General features: G+C 37.2%; 1 long non-coding RNA gene across 1 annotated transcript in view; it reads left to right on the top strand.

The window, feature by feature from the left end:
* Positions 1-1069: 1069 nt before the first annotated feature.
* Positions 1070-18363, top strand: part of LOC131989444 (uncharacterized) — a 26508-nt gene continuing 9214 nt past the window's right edge. The window contains exons 1-2 of the long non-coding RNA XR_009395952.1: positions 1070-1169; positions 3733-3787. This is a non-coding gene — a long non-coding RNA (uncharacterized LOC131989444). The remainder of the gene's footprint in view (positions 1170-3732; positions 3788-18363) is intronic.

Below are 18363 nucleotides of genomic sequence, written 5' to 3'. Positions count from 1 at the left end.
GGCTTTGGAGGCGTTCTCAGAGTCAAGATAATCTTAATGAAAATAACATGGATAAGATGGATACATTCCAACTAGTACATAGGCTTACTTACAATCTCTGTAGTTTTCCTCTAAGTGTGACCGATCATACTGTACTGGATAATTTGTTTGGGTACATGAGAACATGTAAATTTGCAGTCAGTGATGTTTGCATGAAGGACAACACACCCAGGTGGACATCTTCTTGCTACAAACAAGACTTGCCTCTGTGTTTTAATGATTAATTAACGATTTTCTACTTCTTTTTCTCACTTTGAAGCACATATTTACACTTCAAACAATTTGCCCATATGTTATTATTTAGCACTTATATTTGTATTTTGTCATGAATAATTGTTTTATCACCCATTTGTATTCAGCACTGTCAAAAAATTGAAATTATCATTGACAAATGTATCCCAGAATATTTTTTTGAATATGCAATTTATAAAAATCTAAAATAAATAGAAAAATGATTGGTATAAACCGGATGATGAAACTTCTTAATTTTGCAAGGGATGATGGAAGATGAGCAAGATTTTCATAAATATTATCCTGTCAATTGCTACATGCAAAAATTTACATATTTTACATATTTTTTGCTATTGTTCTTATGCCAAAAAATTCTGGCAAGACCTTTTTAGATTTATAATTGATCATTATTTAATTTTTTATGGGACAGTTTGGTATATTTAAAAACCCAAGCAAAGAAGAAATTGCTTTATATTAAAACTATGGTGATAATGGCAAAGTCATTCATATATAAATGTAAATTTAGCTATGAATAACCTATTTTTGTTTTGCTGAAGGATGTCACACCGTATACAGTAAGTCTCTCATTTCAAATTAAACAAGAAACTTACTTACTAAGACACTCTTTATGCATCTTGTCAATGTTTTTGTATAGTCTGATAAACCCTCTGGCTCTTTATCTGTTGCTCTTCGTTTTTATACAATCCCATGTATATTTGTTTTGTTATTTCAGGTAAATAAACAATAAAAAAAAAGAGATGAGCAAGTTATATCGGGGCTACGTCACTTCCGGTGGCCATGTTATTTTTTTCTCAACAAATAAATACGTCCACGGTGTGTTTTTTCTCCAGTTATCTATATATTCGCCGAAGTATCCCGAAAATATCTTGAAAACAGCGGTAAGTGTTGTCAGATAAGCTGTCTGGTTTGTATTTTCTATCAGAAAAATTACTTTGCTTCTTAAAATATGTTACAATATAAGTCCCACGTCAAATAACGGAGAAACGCGCGAACTTGGGCTTATGTCAATCATGTTAAAGTCAAACGTTAGCCGACGGTAACGTTAACTATCTGAAATGTGTAAACAAAACTTTATTTTACTACTAAATGTAGACTAGTTAAGGTAACTCTAGACGTTTTGTTCACTTGTAAATCATTAGTTAACGCTACTTTAAGTAGTTTAACTACGCTAACGTTAGCTATGTTAATGGTAGCCGTACTGTAACTTAACTTTAACGTGGCTAACGTGGCTAGCGTTAGCCTTAGCACATTTCGAATGGGAACGTGAACGTTGGTTAACCCTCCTGTCGTCCTTCCGGGTCAGATTGACCCAATCTGTTTTGACTATTCCTTCTTTCCTCCCTCCTCCTGCCTTCCTCTCTTCTTTCCTCCTTCCTTCCTTCCTTCTTTCCTCCCTCCTCTATCCTCCGTCCTTCTTTCCTTCCCTCGCCCTCCTTTCTTTCTTTCCTTCCTTTCCTTTCCTCGCTCCTTCTTTTCTTTCCTCCTTCCGCCATCTCCTTTCCTTTCTCTCTTCTTTCCTTCCTCCTGATTTCCTCTCCTTTCCTCCTTCCTTCCTTCTTTCATCCCTCCCGCTTCCATTCCTTCTTCTATCCTCCTTCCTTCTTCCCTTCCCTCGCCCCCCCTTTCCTTCCCTCCTTTCTTTCTTTCTTTCTTTCCTTCCTCCTTCCTTTCTGCCCTCTTTCCTTCCTGCCTCCCTCCTTTTCTCCCTCCTTCCTTCTTTATTTTTTCCTTCCTTTCTTCTCCTCCTCCCCTTTCTTTCCTCCATCCTCCTTCCTTTCTCTCTCCTTTCCATTCTTTCTCCTTTTCCTCCTCTCTTCTTTCCTTCCTTCCTCCATCCTTCTTTCTTTCCTTCCTTCTTTCCTCCATCCTTTTTTACTTCCCTTTGCGTCCTTCCCTCTTCTTCCTTCCTTGAACCGAGGACAACAGGAGGGTTAAGTAGCCATAGTAATAAAGTAACCTTAGAGTGGTGTTTTCTATGGTTACTTTATTACAATAGCTACTTAAAGGACACAACGTGGCTAATGTTAGCGTAGTTACAGTCATGTAAAAACATTAGACCATTGTTTTCTTCATTTTCTTGTTCGTTTTAATGCCTAGTACAACTAAATATACATTTGTTTGGACAAATATATCAGATGTCTATAGCTATTTTCCATGGCTTTCATGATAATAACCAAAATCATGATCAAGGAAACCATGGAAAATGTCTAGATATCAGCTCTTCAATTAAACTCTTATGAGCTTTTTTGTTGTTATCATTATATTTAGCCAAACAAGTGTATCTTTAGTTGTACCAGGCATTAAATTAACAAGAAATTGAAGAAAACAAGGGCGGTCTAGTCATTTTTCCATGACTGTAAACTACTTCTGGAAACATTAACTGGTAATGTGCAAGTGAAAATATGTCTAGAGTTACCTTAATTGGTCTAAATTTGCGAGTAAAATAAAGGTTTGTTTACACAATCCAGATAGTTAAGGTACAGTCAGCTAACGTTTGTTTACATATTTTTTTATAAGTAACAATACAGTTGTAATATATTAACTGTTAACTTGTTTGGAGGTTTTAAATATTTAATGGAGCCCAGACTAACACTGTCTGTTGGATCTTTTAAATTTTACTGTGTTTTTTTTAATGGAAACTTTGGGGATTTCTTCCACACTATTAAGAAATTATGCATAAGATATTTGAGCACAAAATCTGAATGTTATTTTAAAAAGGTTACTTAAAAACACTAATGATACTGCCCATAATATACATTATAGATCTTTTTTTTTTTTTTTTTTTACTGCTAAATGAAGATGAAACTACACCAACATAGGGCTTACTGTTAACTGATTAGAGGATTTAATTAATAAATGTAGCCCAGAGTAACATATCTCTCATGCTTCTTTTAAATAATTTTCAATGTTTTTATTTTTATTTTCATGGAAACATCTGGGTGTTTTTTATTATTTTAACATATGAGTACAAAATCAAAATATTGTTTTAAAGAGAAAAACTACTCTGCCCATTTACAATGTAGATTTAAAAAATCGGTTCCAGGTAAATTCAAATTCTCCTGGTAGGTCCTTAGGCTTTGAGGCTTTGAGATTTTGTTAACTCCCCGTTTGTTTACTTTGTGAGTCTTTAAATGGTTTGGCTGCTTCTTACATTGCTGACATGAGATGAGATCCTCAAGTAAAGGTCTTCTCACGATTCCTAGAATAAATTCTGAATTAGGTTATGGTGCCCTCAGTCATTATAGTCTTTAAAAAGCAGACTAAAAAGTATTCAACTGGACTGAAATTGGTAATACTAATAATAAAAATACATTTGTGTTACAATTTTCATTGTACTATCACCATTATTGCTTTCTTATACTATTATGTTTTGTACTTCTAATTGTATCTCTGTCTGTTATTATTCAATATTCTCCCTGTATGATTGTAACATGCTAACAGGAGGCCAATGCATGATCAACAATGAGCTGCGCTGATGCTGAAACTCAACTTCAAGGTAATTACAATAAACAAAAATTACAGTCTAGTGTACATCTGTAAATATCTGACAATTTATTAATACCACCAAGATAATGACTTTGAGTAAAATATTTATTTTTAAAAACATAATAAAAAACGAAATTGTTACATAATGCAATGTGCAAAATCTGTTTCACCAATATTTGGTATCATATATAGCATTCTGTATGAGTAATTACTCATTTACTTGCACAAACACGAAAATATCAGCCAGTGAAGGCTTCATTGTAAAAACATTGTTCAATAATCAACAATTAGAACATTCAAACAAAAGAGAATAACATTATAAAAGTTTCATATTGCAATCGCACATCTGCCATTTGTTATCATTTTGAATGACAGAAGAGGAGGAAAACATAAGAGAAAAACAACTTGTGTATAATGTCACCAGAAACATCATGTGAATGTAAATGTGGAGTGACAAACGCAACACAAAAATAATTACGGTCCTTCATAAAGGCACGTCTTCTTTTTTTAAAAGAAAACTAAAGAATATCATGCCTAACAAAAAGTTTAATTAGTTCCTGAGCTTTTTATGACAGGTTATGCCTATTTATGCAACTCATTTATGTTCATATTTTACCATCAAATATTTGTTACAAAGTCATGTTTTTTGACAGTAGTAATATGGATTTAAAGGATAACCAGACCCCAATTTCCAAATTTATTAAAAGTATGACATCTGCTGGTGAAAGCCAGGTAGTGGTTCAGTTGAATATAATTTGATGTTTAAGAACTTTTAGTACTTCTAATTATAATAGTGATTTAGTGACCCCATTCTAAACAGTCGAAGACTGGTTTTCATCTGGGGCCCCTAGTCATTTTATTTGCCTGCAATTAGCTAACTTGTAGGACAGAAATCCAGCAGTCCTATGGTTGAAAAATAAAACAGGATTACACTTTAACTGAAAAACTTACCAACCTCCACCACTCCTACTTTCATCTGCAGTAAGTTAATACAACATTATATATCTGGGATGCTGTGTTTAGTAAACCTCCTGTGAGATGTTTATATTCAGTGAGATTTTTATATTCAGTAGCACGCATATATGAGTAGGAAAGTTACAGTTTTCTTGGCTTGATCCTTTGGGGGTGGGGAGGGTTCTGTTTCCTTATAGTATGGCCAGACCGAGCACACCCACAGTGATCAGCAGAGCTATAGAGATGGATAAAAAAGGGGTTTATTAGGCATTGTTCAGATGCACTGATTGGACAACTTTGCTCTGTTGTAAAATGAACATGTTTTTAAATGTATTTTTATGCTTACCTTGTGTGAGAGATTGCTGGAGTGTAATGGCATGACTGGTGGTATTGGGGGAAGGAGTGGTGTTGGTGTTGTTAGTGCTAATGGTATTGACGACGGTGGTGTTAGGTGCTGCCAGGTTTACAACAGGGCTACGTAGTTGGGTGCTGGCGGTCCCCACAGTACCAGAACCTGAGAGTGCAAGCAAACGACAAAACGATCAGTTATAAATAGATTTGTTTTTTACTTATTGGAACACATTAATATATTTTCTGTGATATCCTCTGTAGGAGCGGCTCCTAGTTGACTGTATATAAATTATATATGCTGTGTGTGAATTGTGCATCCATAATTTGGTAACTTACTGGCGTTGAAAGCTCCACTGACGATTCCAAGTGCAAAGTCTTGTGTATCTGCTCTTGAAGACGCGGATGGTACAGTGGCTGCAAATGTACACTGAATTTTTTTTCCATTGACGCTGCCCTTCACAGAGTTTGCATTCACCTGCAGAGCAGAGACAGTTTAAGTGATGACTAAAAGACAGTAAGTTTTGGGTGGTGCATTAATATAAAAATATTGCACATGGTGATGTGAATTAACATTTGCCCTGATATTGCTAGTGCTGCAGATACTATAATAGGATTATAATGCAAGTACACCCTTTCAAAGAGGAATGACTTTTTAATTCTTAAGAATATTCTCACATGAATGTGAAAGTCTTTTTTTATTTCTCTTGATTCGGCTTAGGCATTGTGCCCAGCTCTTACAATAGTGGGTAAAACATGCTATTTGTCTAACATCATGTGGCAAAAGTGTTGAAGACATAATTAAGTAAACGAACACGTATGGAAACACAGCTGGCGCAATCGAGGCCAGCCACAATTACCATGGTCATGTCCATATATCGATATTGTAGTTATTGTGACAGGCCTAATATACACAAAAAACAACAACTAATAAGCATAACCTCACCCAGCTCTACTCCCACTACTGCTCTGAGTAGAACTTACCTCTGTCATAGTCAGCGTGTCACCGTCGAGGAGAGCTCCAAAGAATTGAACCTCACCATTGTTGTTTGCACAGACATAGGTTGTGTCATTACCTCCCTGTGGGGCAAAACCAGAAAAGATTAAGGGAACCTGTTTGCACAGATACTTAAACCAAAGTACATGATTGGCTATGTGTTTAATTTATAAGCGTGTGACACAACTTGACATACCAGTGCCGCATCACGAGACAGGACGGCAGCTATGTAGCCATCTGACTCTCCTGAGATCCCAAACTCAAAGTTTCGACCGTCTGTCTGCTTGGCATTAAGAAAGAAACATGATCCTGATATGGCGGGGTCACATTCTGAGGGCTCAGCTGCACAGAGACGTTCGGACCCACATCCTTCCCTGGAAATAGTTGTCTGCAAGGGAGATGAGAAACCTTTAATGGGTGGGAATTGTGCACTTTTATAATGTCCACCTGCATCAGTAATGTGAATTCTATTCTAGTCTATGCCACTACGCCCTAGTTTTTGGCATCACTCACATTAAGAGTTTCAACTGTGGTGTTAGGCATCAGAACTGCTGCACCGCCAGCGGTTGTTGGTGCTGCGGTTGCTGGAGCTGCTGTGGAGCCTGGTGCTGCGGTTGCTGGAGCTGCTGTTGTAGCCGCTGCGGTTGCTGGAGCTGCTGTTGTTGGAGCTGCTGTTGTAGCCGCTGCGGTTGCTGGAGCTGCTGTTGTAGCCGCTGCGGTTGCTGGAGCTGCTGTTGTAGCCGCTGCGGTTGCTGGAGCTGCTGTTGTAGCCGCTGCGGTTGCTGGAGCTGCTGTTGTTGGAGCTGCTGTTGTAGCCGCTGCGGTTGCTGGAGCTGCTGTTGTAGCCGCTGCGGTTGCTGGAGCTGCTGTTGTAGCCGCTGCGGTTGCTGGAGCTGCTGTTGTAGCCGCTGCGGTTGTAGCCGCTGCGGTTGCTGGAGCTGCTGTTGTAGCCGCTGCGGTTGCTGGAGCTGCTGTTGTTGGAGCTGCTGTTGTAGCCGCTGCGGTTGTTGGAGCTGCTGTTGTTGGAGCTGCTGTTGTAGCCGCTGCGGTTGTTGGAGCTGCTGTTGTAGCCGCTGCGGTTGTTGGAGCTGCTGTTGTAGGTGCTGCGGTTGTTGGAGCTGCTGTTGTAGGTGCTGCGGTTGTTGGAGCTGCTGTTGTAGGTGCTGCAGTTGTAGCTGCGGTTGTAGGCATTACGGTTGTCGTCTGAGCGTAGGTGCCCACAGATATCCAGGACACAAATAGGATGGTGAGGAGTATTCTGTTGTCCATGCCTAGTGTAAAGTGTAAAGTGATTAATTAGTTGAATATGAAATACACTAAACTAAGTTGTGTCTAAAAAGTGAAATGCTTTATTATACATAATACCCAATTAACCCAATAAAGTTTGACACAGCACAACATTCATGAACATTTGGCAAAATTCCTTTACTATATCAACATGCAATGCTGTCAATGAAAAAACTGAAATGTAGTTTTTTTAAAAATCACATCACAAAAATGTATCTTTGTGTTCAGGTGGTTGATTAACACTTTTTTGTTTTGGCTTGGGTGGCTCTTGTGTATCAGTCAGTTGGGAGAACTCTTTACAGTACGAATATTTAATATTATTTATAAAGACAGCATTGAGCCCAAATACATAAGCAAATGCAAACCACTACATGTTTCACATGGATGTATTCCTCAAATCGTTCACCGAACCACTTGACCTGACACCCCTAATCATTCAACCTGTGTTTTTCATAAAATAATGATAAAATATAGTCTAATGTGAAATTAGTTGATGTGACTACACAGACTATAATGCTCAGTATAATCTGATCAGTAAAAATATTAGAAAATTAAACACAAAAGATAAATCACAGATTAAAATAACTATATTTAAATACTTGTTTTCTTTCAAAAACAAAGAGGTTTTTTTGGACTAAGAGTGGTCTAAAAGTAGTCACTGTCTAAAAAAAAAGTTTAACTAAATATGATAAAAACTAACAAGGGCATTTGACATAGGAGTAAGACTGCGATATCTGACAAAATGAACACTAGATAGAACCGTTCAGGTGGCAACATAATATGCCATGTAAAAACTGAAATCCAATTTTCTGAAATTATGATATGAAGATTAACTGCAAAAGACGAGTTAATCAATATGAAAAGCAAATTAGGATATAAAATATAAAAAATAAAATTAGAACTGTCAATTTCATTTCACTTAATGTTACTAAACTGAAATATCGATTGCTCGTAATAATTACTTTTGATCATTCAGACAAACGTAAATTGTCATTAACATTTTTTGCAAAAAAAAAAAAGTCTTTTGGCAAACTGACACAAAAGTGTACACCATATGGTCTTTCTCTAAAAGTAGTAGATATTGTATATTGTTTAAGCCTACCTGTGGATCTTCTGTTCCAATAATTGTCGAGTTTGGGTTATCAAAAAGGTCCTTGAAATGAAGCTCTTGTGTAGTTTAAGTCTCAGGTGTGGCGTAGAGATGGATTGCTTGCCCCTCTGATGTTCTCAGCAGTATCCCAGGTAAAGATGTGACACCTGTGCTCGCTGTGTCACTATTTAAACTCTGGCTGGGAAGAGTCAAGATTCAAGATACTTCTCTGACATCATGGGTGATGTTTCAAGAGGGTGGGGTTGGGAATATGAGCTTAAGGGCGTGTGTGATGAATTTTGCCATCTCATTGCACACTTAACCCTCTTTGTCTCTGATTGAGTTTAGTTTCTAATGCACTACTTCCTTAGGATTCACAATGCTGGTAACCTGCATGGTTGGCATGATGAGAACAAGGAAACAAACAATACTTTTTTACTGTCTACACTGTCTTCCTGAATTCCTGTCTTCATCTGTTGCAGCAGTAACAGGAGTTATTTTTGCATCTGATTCCTGACAATCACAGGGTGTTCTTGATTTAAGCTCACCTAAATGGATTATTTTCCCAAACAATCTTGCAGTTTGTGGGGTTTACAGATATAGGGCTGGGCGATACGACCTTAGACCCAATATCACGATTTATTGAAACAAAAAAAGAAGGACTGTTTATTTTTTTTAATGAAAATGCCACATTAAGCTTTAAAGTAGAAATTAACTTCTCTAAAACAGTTGAAAATAAATAACTTTCATTTCTTGCAAACAGTATTTCCGTAGTGTTTACATTTGACTTGTTCTTGTACAGCGTCGTCTTCCCTAAAACCGAAATGTGTTCAAAGACGGACTTGGCATTTTTCTTGGGTGCAAGCCGCTTGAGTTGCTCAGTTGGCTCTGTGTTAATATTTTAAAAAATCGCCATGGGCAAAATTCCGTTGGTTCTGCCTAGCCCTATACAGAGATAATCTTTGTAATATCAGAGCAGAGCCTTCCAATTTTTAATTGTAAATATCAAACAACTTGAAATCCTGTATTGTGAAAGGAACAGTGAATATTGAGCAGAAACTGCACAAAACTTCCTGACCAGATGGACAAAAAAAAGTAATTCCAACCCACTACATACTGCAAAATACATGCTAACACTGCCTTCACACCATGACTTCATGCATCTTCTGGTCTATGCATCGTTTTTTCCATGCAAAATGTAGCAAACTTAATGCTTCATCAGTGACAGTCTGCCTCCATGTATTTTTTACTGAAGTCTCTATAGATAAGGTGTTAAGAATTGATCAAATCTGTTGTTATGTATGTGGTATCTAAAATATGTCTGTGGTTTTCTAAAAGAAGTAAAATTTTAAACCCCTTTAGTGTGCACCTGGCATAATGAATTGAAAGTGAATGAATGAAATATATCTATTTCTATGATCTAAACGCAATATCTCGTAAATTTTAGGTAGTAACCAAATGTGGGCAACATGTCATTAGGCTGTGATTTCTATCTTTAATTAAAACTCAAAATCTTCTTTTTGTGTGTATTAAAATTAAATCCATTACAATCAAAGTTATAGAAATGATATTATTGAGAAATAATTGTTCCATATTATAAGTTCCAGCTAGTTATATAATCAATAAATTATTAAATATATTAATTTGATGACTAATAAGCCCTCATTTTAAGGACCAGTCATCATTTAGAGATTTGGCGCTGTGACGTTGGGGCGGATTATGAAACCAGTCATGCGACTGGTGAAACAATGCCAAGAACTGGTTTGTCAGTGGCAGGGCAAGCGCTCTTGTGTTTGCTTCAATATAGCCATTGTGTTCTGTGGTTTCTTATGAACATCTACCCTCCCTATGCATTTATCAGGCAAGTACAGGCAACTCTGAACTGTCAATGTATAAGAATGGGAAGTGGTAATTATTCAGTTAGGTCTGATCACCATGGTTTTCACTGATGCAGGTCCGCATGTCCTGTATTGTCTCAATGTCCCTGCCTCTATTTTAAAAATAAATACATACGTTATACTTTTACTTTAAAAGTCCCACCCACAAAACAAGCTGGGTCACAAACATTCCCACATTGGGCACAACCCATTAAGAAGTGTGAAAGTATTTAGGTTCATTATGAAACTAGTGGCTAACTCCCAGGCTCATAAAAGCAAAGTGTTGCCAAATTAAATCATTTCTGTTCCCTGGACCTTTTTTCAGATCAAATATTAGAGAGAACAACAACAAAAAAAAACTATTGCTGGCCCGTGATTTGACTTACATATTTAAAAAGTTGGATTTTAACAGATTTCCCAAATACTGGCAATTACCAGATAACGTAAAAGTGGACTTGTAATTTTACATTAATTGAATTCTTTTCTATTTTTTTATTTTATTGGTTTTTGCTTTTCTCCCTGCAAATGGATGCAATACCAATGTGACTACAGAGGAGAAGAAAAAAAAGGATTATGGTAAAAAAGGGATGCATTCGAGAATTACCCACTCTACACAGATTAATCTTGAGTAGCTCAAAGTGACAGTCAAAGAATCACAGAATTGATCTATTCAGGTGTATGTTAAAAAACCCCACCTAACTAACTAACTAACTAACTAACTAACAAAAAAACATATAATTTGACTATATAATGTTAAATAGGTGGGATAACTTTTTAATATTAAAATTAACTAATTAACTGTCCACACCCAGAGACATTTTGTTTTAAGTGTCTTGGTTAATTCTCAGCACAAGTCATTACGCTGTTTATTGTGCTTTGTAAAGTGGCAAATGGAGAAATTTAAAGTTTCATTTCAGGTGATGAGATCAACATTCAGGTTATCCAGTCATTTAACTAGAAAAAGATTATCTTTACATCTGTCCTTCTTCAAGGGCTGAGAGCATCAGTCAAAAAAACAAACCATAGCATCATATCATATAATACTAGCCTAATTCTTAAAATCTGGGACTTTTGTGTTTTTACATTATGTGAGGAATGATTTACTTCCCTTTTAGTCCTGTAATATGCACTTAAGAAAATTTCCCTTTGTGAACAGGGCAAAAAACATGTAAACAATGATTGTAGTCATATTTAATGGAGTGATGGTTATGGATGTGTTGTGAATGCCTTATTGAAAAGAATAATCTTCTAGACAAAGTACTAAAAAGAATGGACAATGGCGAGGCATGTAGGTTAATTGTGCGTTGAAAGTCTCGGTTATGTCCTTGGTGTGTTAAACCGGTTTGGTTGGCATGGTAGAGAAGGACTTGTGTTCATATGAAACTGGTCTTGTGATTTGTTTCTGTGCATGTTCATATGATGAATCAGGTACTTTTGGTGACGCACCCAGGTCATACTGCAGATTTAAGTCACAATAGTATTAGTGTTATATCACAAACACTACAACCTTGCGACATTGAAAGCATGCAGTGCCTTAGTGCTACACAGTAATTTTGATGACATCATTGGAAACTATCAGTACAACAGTACAACATGTAAAATAAACTGTAGACAAATGCATTATCATTTCTTCTTCATGTGAGCCAAGGTAGCCAGTGGGCATGTGGCTGAAGGTTTTTCCCAGCTCTTCAGAATAACTGCAGCAGTTAAAACTGGTTTTATATCCCAACACACCCAAAAGTTGTTTCGCCATAAGGGCACGCTCTATAACTGATTTTAAACAATGGCAGAGGTGTGTTTGTTGTCTGATGCTTTCAGTTTTGCCATCACAAATCAAAATGGGAGGATGTCCTAGGTGGGAAGATTGATTGATTTGATCCAAAAATGTTTAATTAAAGTGTTTCACAGACTATTCAGGACACTGTTACATATATTTGTGACGAGGCCATAGACCAAGAGCCAACAGTTTTAAGCATTGCTTGTAGGGATCTCAATCTCTCTGAAAGTCCAGACCCATGCTGATGCTTTCTTGTTGCTTTTAGCAAAACATCTCATTCTTTGCAGCCGGAAATCGAGCTCCCCCCTTTGCATAGCCACTGGGTAGATGAGGAATCATGTATACACTGAGGACTGTACAAGAGGACCATAGGAATTGCTGTAAAAGCCTTAATTATTGTTATGGGTTTTTTTTGTTTTATATTTGTTATATATTTTATATATTTATCTATCTCCTACTGAACACCTCAAAGACTAAGGAAATGATCATAGATTTCCGGAGGTCCAAGCCCCCTCTTCAGCCAGTGAATAGCTGTGGGGTGGACATTGAGGTGGTGCCAAGTTCTAAGTATCAAGGTGTACCTGGATAATAAGTTGGACTGGTCCCCAAACACAGACGCTCTCTAGAAAAAGGGGCAGAGCCACCTCTATTTCTTAAGGAAGCTCAGATCTCTGGACATCTGTAGTAAGATGCTGCAGATGTTTTATCAGTCTGTGGTGGTAGTGTGTTGTTTTATGCTGCAGTCTGCTTGGGAGGCAGCATCACACACAGAGATGAAGGCGGTTGGACAGACTGGTCTAAAGAGCTGGTTCTGTGGTTGGAGCCAGGTTGGACACACTGGAGGAGGTGGTGGAGAGATGAACTGTTAAGATGTTGGAGGCCATCCTGAAATACCCAGATCATCCGCTACACAAAACCTTTATGGACCAAAAAAACAGCAATGGATGGCTCCTCTCTCTCCGTTGCAGGACGGAGAGATTCAAAAGATCCTTTGCTCCTACAGCCATCAGGCTGTCTCATTCTAACAGAGATTCTACCAGACTAATTGAATTTCCCCTTGGGGATAAATAAAGTAATTTTGATTTGATTGATTTGATCCCACAAAGGTGAAATTCACTTGTCACAGCAGTAAAAACAGAAGCAAAAGGTGTGAATATAAATTACAGGGGAAAAAAGTAGTAGTTTGAATGAAAATTATAAATACAGATCAAGGTTATATAAAGGCTATGGCGTAATGATGAGTGCTAACAAGGGTGTGGTGGTGATCTGAACAGAAACTACGACATGATCAGGTGGTGCAGGTGTTGTAGACTCTGATGTTGTGCAGGTGTTGTAGAGTTATTATTACTTTAATTAATTCATTAATTAAATTCTTTTTACTGTTAGTTTTTTTGAGCAGTCTCCCAGAGGGGTGGGGTGTGCACATTTTGTATATTGTTTGATGTTAATTGTATATTTTCACTTTCTTAAAACTCATTGAACCTATTTGAATATATAATGCAATCACATGTCTTGTTGACAGGAGATAGAGGTGTATGAGCCAAGAGGTGTGGCACCTGATTGCTCGGTAACATCAGTCACCAATCGAGTCATTTCTCTGTAAATCCTTTCTGTGGGAGACTAAAAGCTCACTAAACTAGTTGTTGGCTGTTGGCACGAGGAAACGGCCTGTGTACTTAGATAGATCCGTTCCTGAAGGAGCTGTTCATAACAACAGCAGGTGAAAAATGACCTCCAGTTGCCTCTTTCTCGCAGCTTCCGGGGTTGGCCTTACTACCCTAAAGGGGGAATTACACTTGGGTGGGAGGAATTGATTTATAGTTCAGTGACAGATTTCTTTCACTGACAGCGTCGTGCCTTTGTATACAGATTTAAATCAGCGTACCATTTTCTCCTAGGATTCACCTGCTACTGCCTCATTATTTTATCAGTCATAAAAATATTAATATAGACTAACCCCAACCAGGCAATGTGTTCTTGTGTGTTTTGCATTATATTCATTTTGTATTCAGTGCGAAATCTAATGTTACCCTCTAAAATCTGTGCAGGAAGTCAGCACATTGCAGCTCTCTGTTGACACTGAGTTGACACACCTACAGATGTAAGACTCTAAACAAATATGAAATACCAAATATTTACCTACTCCTACATTTTCTCATTGAGTCTAAGCAATGCTGCTGCAGTGTGTGATGGATTGTGGTGAGCATTGAATTAGGCACAGCCCTTCTTGTATTGTAAACTGAAGACAAAGAGAGAGACAGAGAGAGAAATAAGCTGATGAGTTGAAACAGTCAAATATGTTTATCTTTTAATGTTGGCATTGGAGTTATGAATTACTTATTGATGCAGTACTTTTTTCACTAATAAATAGGGTTGGGTACCATTTACATTTTGTACCTATACACGGAATACTGTACTTTATTTCTTTACTTGACTCTCTCTGTAAAAACAAAAATGTACCACTGGTATTGAATCACCAGGGCATAGGAAGTGTGTCTTGAAGGAGGTGAAGCTTTTGACTGGCCATTGTGTTGTATTACATCATATTGCAATGCATGTTGTCAGTGTGTTGTTTTAAAAAGTGTAACCAGAATTTAGGCCTGCTATGACTCTCTGTGATGTAATCTTGCTGGTTCCACTGTGGCCTCTCAGCTGTCCGCTCTGAGATGTTGGTGCGACCGTAAATGACAAAATAATGCAGTGGATAACTTTTAACCTTTTTTTTTGTTTCTAATCATTTGGCTGAGGTGCTGTGAAAAAATACTGCCTTAACCAGATACTCTCGGCTAATGAAATAAGGTACTTCTTGATTTAAAGTGAATCGGTACTCGGCAGTACAGACGTAATCCAGTCAGTACCATTAAAAGTACAGAGTTCCTATCCAACTTTACTAACAAGATACTTTTTCATATTATTTTACAATGTTGGTCCACAATATTTGGACTACCTCTAATTAGATAGGGGGGAGGGGGTGGATACAGTATAATATCACAATATTTTGTGTGGCAATATTATATTGATTCATGGCCGCCAAGTATCAATATTTTAGGAATATACTGGAGATACTGGTATCATATGAAACTAGGAGATCTAAGGAATCTATAGGCACCATGTGCATCAGGAAGTAATAATGCTGCAAAGTTCGGCTTTTTTTGTTTCATTCAAAAAAATTCAGAGCAGTGAAGCTTAAAGTTGAGGAAAGTTTGAGTAAATGCTGCAGTTGTCGTCGTCCATACATTTTTTATATCAGTTCAGTTCAGTTTGACTGAATACTTTGTTGGTCAGTCTGTGGGTTTGACTCTCATTTTGGAGAAATAAAAAGACTGAAGTGAGATGAATACACTGGGAATTTTCTCTTATTTGACAAAACAATTCTTGATTTAATTTTGTGGACACAAACTGCAGTTAAACAGTTAAATCGCAATATTGTAGCGCAATACTCATCATATCGGAAAATGCTTAAAATCACAATTATATTGTATCGTGACTCAAGTATCGGGATAAAATCGTATCGTGGGGCCTCTGCTGATTCACACCTCTGCCTCTAAAGAGGATAAAGTGATTTGCTTTGGTTTCTCCAACATAGAAAACTTTGCACATCTTACAGTAAACAGCTAAAGATGTCATGGGTAACTGTAGGCAAGCTCAAACATCCCAGATCTCTCAACAATATGTAGTGTGGACCTGTGCGTCAAGCAAGCTGATAAGTTGAGCCGACATCGCTGAAGAAGTTTCCTTTACTTTGGACATAGCACTGCTACAAAACATCCATCAAATAATTGGAAGCTAAACTATTTTCAAGGCACTTGGTCATCGTGTTATTGGCACATCCATTTAGTCAGAGGTTAAATTGTTCTCTGTTTCTGGATTTCTTCTTTCTTTTCTTTACATTGTGGTTTGCTAAACATTAAGCTGCTCCTTTGTGGACATGTGAAGTTGTACCTTCTATTTACAAGTTTAAAAGAAACCGAAGCATGATTCCAGCTTTTTACACGTGCAGCCTATTAAGCTATTATTGTCACATGAGTAACACATAAATACAGGTTATGTGGGAACTTTTTAGCACCTGATGAGGTAACGCCTCTCTCACCTTTACGGGTGACAGCTTTTTTAACTTGGAAGAACTCTGACACCTGCCAATCTCATTCCATGTGGGTGTGTGCATGTACAGGTTGCAGGTGTGCATCAGGGTTGAAACTATTTAAGTTGAATTTTCAATAGAGATTCCATACCACACCATCATGGCAAAAGTTAAGCCTTGTGAGTGTCTTGTAAGACAGCGACGTCCTTGTTAAACAATGATCAAATAGATACATAAAAAATAAGTTTGCCATTAACAAATCAGATCATTCCATACAAGGGTTGGGCATAACACACTGGAACAGGTTTAACTGATCCCAGTGTGTTGCCAAGTTGCAAATTAATGGCTTGACTGATGCTCTCTATGTGTCTCTTGCATGTGAAATACGGTTGTTATGTTTTGGTATGAATGTTAATTGAAAGGGAGGACATACAACTATACATTTGATTAAGTCACCTTTTTTTTAAAAACATGTTGAGATGCTTGTGCTATTAGATATGTGTTGCTGTTTTTTTTATTTAATTTATATTATTTTATCTGTATTTATACTGTTGTGTCAGCCTGTTCAATTTGGTCTACTTTTTAAACGGGATATCCGCAGGGTCTTCAAAGTATAATTAAAAAATCATATTGAATTGATTTATCTCCTGGTCTGAGTTAATACTCAATTCTGATTGGCTGCGTGCATATTTATTAATGACATGTGTCACCAATAAAATTTAGCCTAATGGGAACCAAAAAAATATCCAACTCTGGCATATGCAGCACAGATAATACATATTTATCCATCAGACAGTAGTGGTGTATCTGTTGTTGTGACAGATTGGCCCATCCAGGGTAACCAGTGTTGTATTACTTAGGCCTTTAGTAAGACCTTTAGTCATGTCTTAACCTGGCTCTCTGGGCCATGACAAAACCAGACTTGAACTGTCTTCGAATGTTTAACAGGTTTCTTGATTTAACATAAAGCAATGGAAAACAGAACAAATGTTGCAAATGGGATGTGGATGTGCAGTATTATCAGTGGTGTAGATGTGCATGTGTGTAGAATGTGGTGGATGTGTTTTGTCCAAGGTTATAATAGTTTTGGATTTTTAATTAATTTTAGTTTTAATTTCGTTGTGAATTTTTGTTTACAAATTCTGTTAGTTTTAATGAGTTTCTAGAGTGAGTTTGCTCGTTTTAATTAGTTTTTATTTTTTTGGAAAATGCTTAGTTTTAGTTTAGTTTTCATTAGTTTTAGTGTTAGTTTTAGTTTTTTTGTAATGGGGTATTCGTTGGGTGCCAGATTCAAAGAGGTCATAATAAATGTTTCCTTTATTTCCTTTGTCTTATCCATCTCAGCCCCAATAAGTTTATTAAGTCATAAAACCAGATAGATGAAAGAGATTTCAAAAAAGAAAAAAGAAAAAAGAAAACGAAGGACATTTTCACTATAATTATTGTTAGTTTTAGTTGGTTTTGTAACCACAAAATACAGTTTCATTTTTTAAAAACTCTCGTTTTTATTTTTATTTCAGTTAACGGAAATGTTTTTTCAATTCTAGATTTCGTTATTTCGTTTACTCCGTTTACGTTTTCGTTAACTATAATAACCTTGGTGTTGTCAAGTGTATTTAACTAAAAGGAAAAGGAATGGTTCACCCGGTGGCTGCTACACCACTCCATGGAGAGAGAGAGAGAGAGAGAGAGAGAGAGAGAGAGATTGAATGAATCAGGGCCTTTATAATCTCAGAGCACCGGGCCCAACAGTCCTGACAGGGTTCACCGCAAACCCAAAAAAACAAATCAAAACTGCCTTCCCACCCTCCACATTGAAACTATGCCTCACCTCTGCAACCAGGTACCTAAAGTAGAAGCATTTTAAGAGGGAGACAGGAACAAAGGGAAGGATGAAAGGAGTTGCAACATTTCAAAATCAATCATTAACACTCACATTTTTTTTCAGACTATTTAGCCCACAGGGGCACAAGAAAAAACACCTGCCACTATATTGTCCTTTCCTTTAATGTGTCTGACCTCTAAATTATGGCTTTGCAAGAACAAAGTCCACCGCATCAGACGCTGGTTTGGGCAGTGCAGTGAACTCAAAAAGGTCAGTGGGTTATGATCGGTATACACATCTACTGGTTTCCCCCCAGTACCGACATAAACCTCAAAGTGCTGCAGCGCCCA

The sequence above is a fragment of the Centropristis striata genome, chromosome 17 (genome assembly GCF_030273125.1).
Source record: "Centropristis striata isolate RG_2023a ecotype Rhode Island chromosome 17, C.striata_1.0, whole genome shotgun sequence".
Lineage (NCBI taxonomy): Eukaryota > Metazoa > Chordata > Actinopteri > Perciformes > Serranidae > Centropristis > Centropristis striata.
Note: the sequence above shows the minus strand (reverse complement) of the source record. Positions and strands in the feature narration are given on the sequence as shown.